The sequence below is a fragment of the Schistocerca americana genome, chromosome 1, assembly GCF_021461395.2.
Source record: "Schistocerca americana isolate TAMUIC-IGC-003095 chromosome 1, iqSchAmer2.1, whole genome shotgun sequence".
NCBI classification, from domain to species: Eukaryota; Metazoa; Arthropoda; class Insecta; order Orthoptera; family Acrididae; genus Schistocerca; species Schistocerca americana.
This window is the reverse complement of record NC_060119.1, coordinates 852,888,574-852,896,396: the sequence shown is the minus strand read 5'-3', so window position 1 is coordinate 852,896,396 and position 7,823 is coordinate 852,888,574.

Below are 7,823 nucleotides of genomic sequence, written 5' to 3'. Positions count from 1 at the left end.
CTGTTCCAACAGGACAATGCACGTCCGCATGTATCCCGTGCCACCCAACGTGCTCTAGAAGGTGTAAGTCAACTACCCTGGCCAGCAAGATCTCCGGATCTGTCCCCCATTGAGCATGTTTGGGACTGGATGAAGCGTCGTCTCACGCGGTCTGCACGTCCAGCACGAACGCTGGTCCAACTGAGGCGCCAGGTGGAAATGGCATGGCAAGCCGTTCCACAGGACTACATCCAGCATCTCTACGATCGTCTCCATGGGAGAATAGCAGCCTGCATTGCTGCGAAAGGTGGATATACACTGTACTAGTGCCGACATTGTGCATGCTCTGTTGCCTGTGTCTATGTGCCTGTGGTTCTGTCAGTGTGATCGTGTGATGTATCTGACCCCAGGAATGTGTCAATAAAGTTTCCCCTTCCTGGGACAATGAATTCACGGTGTTCTTATTTCAATTTCCAGGAGTGTAGCATTTGTCTAAGTCATTTTGTATCTCTACTATCACTCAACGACGACGCCTTCCCCTGCACCGAGCATCATCATCAGCATACAGCCGTCGATTGCTGGTCACCCTGTCTGTCACTTCATTTACGTATGCGGAGAACAAGAGCGGCCCTATCCCTCTTCCCTGGGACACTCCTCACATACCGTTGTCTTCGATGAAGACTCGCCTTTGCGGGCAACATACTGGGTTCTATTACTTAAAAAGACTTCAAACTACTCACACATTTGGGTACCTATTCAGCATGACCGTACCTTCGTTAACAGTCTGCAATGAGGCACTGTGTGAAACACTTACCGGAAATCTAGCCGTATGAAATACGCCTGTTACCCTTCATCCATGACCTGCAGTATATCACGTGAGAAAAGGGCAAGCCGAGTGTAGCACATACGATGCTTACTAAATCCGTGATGATTTACTGACATAAGCTCTTCTGTGTCAAGGAAGTTTCTTACATGAGAACTTACAGTATGCTCAAAAATTCTGCAACAGACTGATGTTAAGGATATTGGTCTGTAATTCTGTGGCTTCTTTCTTTTATACAGAAGTCAACTGGGGTTTTACCCAGTCACTTACGACTTCACGGTGGGCGTTAAAATGGTTCAAATGGCTCTGAGCACTATGGGACTCAACTGCTGAGGTCATTAGTCCCCTAGAACTTAGAACTAGTTAAACCTAACTAACCTAAGGACATCACAAACATCCATGCCCGAGGCAGGATTCGAACCTGCGACCGTAGCGGTCTTGCGGTTCCAGACTGCAGCGCCGTTAACCGCACGGCCACTTCGGCCGGCACGGTGGGCGTTAAATTCGCGATAAATGCAATCTAAGTAAAGGGCTAATGCCAAAAATAATTTCTGTAAAACCGAATTGGGAGTTTTTCTGGACCTGGTGACTTACTTGTATTCAACTCCTTCAGCTGCTTCTGAACGCCAGCGACGCCTATTACTATGTCCTCCACACCGGAGACTGTGCGCGGATCAGACGATGCTACGTCTGTGCTTTCGCGCTGCATGAATGATTTTTTAAACGCGGAATTGAAAATTTCAGCTTTCTTTTGGTGTCTTCTATTGCCACAGCAGACTGGTTGATGAGTGGGTGGAGAACTTAGTGATTTTACGTATGATCAGAATTTTCTCGGTTTCTCGGCAACATCTTCCGCTAAGATATGGCGGTGGAAGTTGTACGCTTCACGCATAGTTCTTTTTGTAAACGAACGGATTTCTACTAACTTTTACCCTTGGACATTTCCACGTTCTTTGTTGCATCGCGATATCCCACCTCTCCTGCTACCAGGCGGGAGCTCTTGTGCGGCTGATACACCCTGAGAGTCAGATCCCCTATAAATCAAATCTCCTGACCTGATCCGAGACCGACTAATACTGCACGAAGAAACCCAAACCCCTGTTCCACAATCGATAGTACGGTGAAAACCTGCAACATCCAAGAGCGTAGTGTTTTCACAGAGGCCACGTTCTATGATTACTTCAGTACATTACGGTTTCCGGCTAAACTCATCCATATTGCTCCTCTCTAATACTATTATGGCCTAGCCACCTTCCATTTGGTTGTCACCCTGTCTTTTGTTCAAATGGTTCAAATGGCTCTGAGTACTGTGGGACTTAACATCTGAGGTCATCAGTCCCTAGAACTTAGAACTACTTAAACCTAACTAGCCTAAGGACACCACACACATCCATGCCCGAGGCAGGATTCGAACCTGCGACCGTAGCAGTCACGCGGTTCCGGACTGAAGCCCCTAGAACCGCTCGGCCACCGCGGCCGGCTGTCTTTTCTTGTCTGCTGGAATCCAGCAGAGACGTTTCTTGATTCGTCTTCTGCCCTATAAACTGAATGTACTCCGCGCCTGGGGTCTAACTCATTTTCCTTACAGTCATAATTACGCGCTTCATTCCTCTGTTCGCTGATTCATTTGTTTTCCTCTGTCTGCTAGTAATTCACAACATAAATCTTTCCATTATTCGGTGAGCAACACGCAGTTTTTGAATGATTTTCGGATTGACGTCTCACCGTGACAAGTCAAAACCGGTGACAACTAATTAGTTACATTTTCCTTAGGTCATGTTTAAGATTTCTGTCGAGATGATGTGAACGTAGACTGCTCACATGCTACGTTTACGTGACTTGTTTGTTTGTATGACAGCATACAAACCATTCGCAGATTCGTAAGTAACATAGCGGCTTAAATTAAAAAAATTAATATTATGCGCTTTGTTACTTCTCATGTTAAAAATGAAACACAAATTTAACAACAAAGTAAACTTATTTATCTGCTATGCTACGTAAGCTGCCCATGTTTAATATTGGTCTACAGATCTGACGGAGTTGATCAGAAGAAATTATTTGGATTATACACACATCAAAAAAAGTTTTGCGTCACCTCGGTTCCGAGAGTTCCGGAGCCTGTGCAGGAAACTGGAATAGAGATCGACGTAAACATCATTTCCACCCTTTTTGTTGCTCATGAAAAAAACACATTGCATATTATACCACAATACGGCGAGACCTTCAGAGGTGGTGGTCAGGATTGCTGTACACACTGGTACCTCTAATACCCAGTAGCACGTCCTCTTGCATTGATGCATGCGTGTATTCGTTGTGGCATAGTATCACAAGTTCATCAAGGTACTTTTGGTCCTGATTGTCCCACGCCTCGACGCCGATTCGGCGTAGATCCCTCAGAGTGGTTGGTGGGACCCGTCGTCCATAAAGAGCTCTTTTCAATTAATCCCAGGCATGTTCGATAGGGTTGATGTCTGGAGAACATGCTGGCCTCTAGTCGAGCGATGTCGTTATCCTGAAGGAAGTATTCACAAGATGTGCACGATGGGGGCGCGAATTGTCGCCCATGAAGACAAATACCTCGCCAGCATGGAGGTTCCATACGCCGCCGCTGCTGGAAGATCCCTTACGTGAGCGCAGCGCTGCCCACCCTACTCTGTGATAGTCAATTTTAAGACAGCAGCGTCTACCTTGGTCAGATACGGCGGAGCCGTGTATCAAAGTTTAAAGATAAATGTACAGTGATTTGTGACTGTTCTTCGATACTACTCAAGTATAAGACCGCACTGCGGTTCCTTCTCTAAATCCTCGCACAAACGAAAAAATGGCTGGCATCGAAATAAGTGTCCAAGGAATAGAAAAGCAACTGGAATCACTCAACAGAGGAAAGTCCACTGGACCTAACGGGATACCAATTCGATTCTACACAGAGTACGCGAAGGAACTTGCCCCCCTTCTAACAGCCGTGTACCGCAAGTCTCTAGAGGAACAGAAGGTTCCAAATGATTGGAAAAGAGCACAGGTAGTCCCAGTCTTCAAGAAGGGTCGTCGAGCAGATGCGCAAAACTATAGACCTATGTCTCTGACGTCGATCTGTTGTAGAATTTTAGAACATGTTTTTTTGCTCGCGTATCATGTCGTTTTTGGAAACCCAGAATCTAGTTTGTAGGAGTCAACATGGATTCCGGAAACAGCGATCGTGTGAGGCCCACCTCGCTTTATTTCTTCATGAGACCCAGAAAATATTAGATACAGGCTCCTAGGTAGATGCTGTTTTTCTTGACTTCCGGAAGGCGTTCGATACAGTTCCGCACTGTCGCCTGATAAACAAAGTAAGAGCCTACGGAATATCAGACCAGCTGTGTGGCTGGATTGAAGAATTTTTAGTAAACAGAACACAGCATGTTGTTATCAATGGAGAGACGTCTACAGACGTTAAAGTAACCTCTGGTGTGCCACAGGGGAGTGTTATGGGACCATTGCTTTTCACAATATATATAAATGACCTAGTAGATAGTGTCGGAAGTTCCATGCGGCTTTTCGCGGATGATGCTGTAGTATACAGAGAAGTTGCAGCATTAGAAAATTGTAGCGAAATACAGGAAGATCCGCAGCAGATGGGCACTTGGTGCAGGCAGTGGCAACTGACCCTTAATATAGACAAATGTAATGTATTGCGAATACATAGGAAGAAGGATCCTTTATTGTATGATTATATGATAGCGGAGCAAACACTGGTAGCAGTTACTTCTGTAAAATATCTGGGAGTATGCGTACGGAACGATTTGAAGTGGAATGATCATATAAAATTAATTGTTGGTGAGGCGGGTACCAGGTTGAGATTCATTGGGAGAGTCCTTAGAAAATGTAGTCCATCAACAAAGGAGTTGGCTTACAAAACACTCGTTCGACCTATACTTGCGTATTGCTCATCAGTGTGGGATCCGTACCAGATCGGGTTAACGGAGGAGATAGAGAAGATCCAAAGAAGAGCGGCGCGTTTCGTCACAGGGTTATTTGGTAACCGTGATAGCGTTACGGAGATGTTTAGGAAACTCAAGTGGCAGACTCTGCAAGAGAGGCGCTCTGCATCGCGGTGTAGCTTGCTCGCCAGGTTTCGAGAGGGTGCGTTATTGGATGAGGTATCGAATATATTACTTCCCCCTACTTATACCTCCCGAGGAGATCACGAATGTAAAATTAGAGAGATTCGAGCGCGCACGGAGGCTTTCCGACAGTCGAACCATACGCGACTGGAACAGAGAAGGGAGGTAATGACAGTGGCACGTAAAGTGCCCTCCGCCACACACCGTTGGGTGGCTTGCGGAGTATAAATGTAGATGTAGATAAGCAGTATTCTCATACTCAGCGACACTAATAAATATCAGTTGTCATTCAAGTGTAAATGGACAGCATTGTGGTTCAGTATTTTATATTAATCAGTATGGTAAAATGAACTAATATTCTATGTGCTGAAGTAGCCACTGTACTTCCTCCTGAACTAAATCTAGGCTTGCTGCGTTACACAGGATCGCATATAAATAATAAAAGACTTTTGGAATCAGCAATCTAGGCGCTGTATCGAAAATGAGTGTAGTTTCATAATACCTCGGTAAAACCGGTAAACACGAGATATTACGAATTTCTTCTCATGTTCAGTGAGTGCTATTGTTACATTCAAGGGCGTTTCTACTTTTAGTGAAGACGAGGTGACCGTCTAGGGCGGAAAATTTTAGGTGCGGCAAAGAGCGTAAAAAATTATTTTCAAATCAAACAGTGAAAAAAGCTGAGCAAATTAGGCATAAAGTGAAAAAGAAAAGAAATAAAACACCGAATTGTTTTCAAAAGCATATGGAGCAGTTATTTAATAGGTCTTTACTTACTCTGACGAAAGTGGATGCTGAAAAAGATAAGATTTGCCTCCCACTGTAAAAATATTTCAATTAAATCAGAAACGAAATAACACCTCTATTATCCAGATGGCTTATTTTGATGTTTCGACATGTCTCCCATCAGTACAGCATAATTTCTAAATTAAAGAAAAAATTAATTCGCACCAGGAAATTGCTCCATACCTTTATTAGTCCATTTTCTTCCAATTAAATAAAATTTAATTGCACTTGTGTGTTCATTTGAGTTCTAGTTTTCCAGCACATTCTTTCTATTTTAATTGTTTGGGGAAATTTAAAAAACTTAAGAATAAAAAATTAGAGATTGAGGATATTTATTGCCCCTGTCAGTTTTAAAGGAATTGAGGTAAAGCATGAAGACTGACGACTGTCCCCGAAAAATTAAGACGTATGGTTAATTTAATCATGAGAAGTGTAATAGGATATTAACATTGTTGTGCCGTTGGATTTCGGTGGTGGTGGAGTGCGGCGGGTATATCGGGGTGAGAGATGGCAGTAAAAAATAGGTGGCGTCATTTTTCAGTTCTACCTAGAGCTGTAATACACCTATCAACGGGTCTGGATACACTCGATGACAGCATCACATGCCGCCAGGCAGGCAAGCACTGTGTGTGTGTGTGTGTGTGTGTGTGTGTGTGTGTGTGTGTGTATGTTTGTGTGTGTGTGTGTGTGTGTGTGTGTGTGTGTGTGTGTGTGTGTTCAGCTTGCTGACAGCAGTTGTCTGCTGGTGCCTGCAGCTCGTGACAGCCGTGTAATAACACTGTCTGCTAATGCACTACACCAAAGGCTTCTGCTATGTTGCGGAAACGACAAGTAACACTTCTTAATTGCGCTACAACATGATTCACATACGTATTCCACAGAATAGAGAACAGTGCATTACAGTATAGCATCGCGAATAACGTTATTCAAAGAAATAAAGACTTCTGAGAAGTAGCAACTCTCTTGCACCACACTTTCTATCTCTTACGTTCTTAACTAATGGAGAAGAGAACGAGAGAGAGACAGAGAGAGAGAGAGAGAGAGAGAGAGAGAGAGAGAGAAATGTACTTCTTGTGAAACATAAGGAAGCGAGTATGCGGTCTCCGTGGTGCTTGTAGAAGTGACTATGAGGCAAGCACTGATATTGGTTTGCTCCATGACGTGTGATTACATGTGCATGTGTACTCCACAGGTCATTCTAGACTGTATAGGAAAGGATACTCCTTATTTTCATTTGTCCCGCCTTCCCGTTTCCCTAGTAAGTAGAGTATAGGAAAACTTACGTTTGTTTTGCGTTTCAGGAAACTCAACATTAAGCTCATCAGTGCATAAAAACTTCCTGTATGCGCCAGTACGGGCTATAATCGCGCATACTGAAACGGTTATTACTCATAGTATAGAATGTTTGCCACATTTCAGAATGAAATTTCATTCTGCAGCGGAATGTGAACTGACTTGAAACATCCTGGCACACTGTAACTGCTTCCTCGACTGGAGCCAGAACCTGGGACACTTCCCTTTCTACCGACTAAGCTATCCAAGCACGGATGATGACCCCCCTCTCACAGGTTTCCCGCACCTCGTCTCCCGCCTTCCAAAATTCACAGAAGTCCTTCTGCATGCCTTGCAGAACTAGCACCCCTGGTAGAAAGGTACCTGGTTCGAGCCCTCAGCACACAGCTTTGATCTGCCAGGAAGTTTCGATTTTTGTACTGTTGTTTTACCGTCTGTCGGAAGTTTTTTTCTTTAATTTTGTGCCAACATTATTTCACAAAAACAACATATAACTACAAAAGTGTTCCTCTTAAGATTTCTCAGTAGCAGTCTCGCAATGCCTTAACTGCCCAGCTACAAATCTAGCAGCAGACTGTCAAATTCTTTCAGTATTCTTTCACAGTCTTACATGGTCATGTTCCCAAATAGCTGATGAGTATTGAAGTACAAACCACCGAAGGATCTTGTTCGAGATCTTCTTAGCGGGTGCTTTTCTTTTTTGCAGAATTTACCCAATGAATCCAATTCGCCCATTTGCTTCCCAGTAACTAAAGCCATGTTTTCGCTCCACTTCGTACCACTTCACAACGTCACACAGAGACACTCAACCGACGTTGGTCTGTTTTTGGACATTTGTA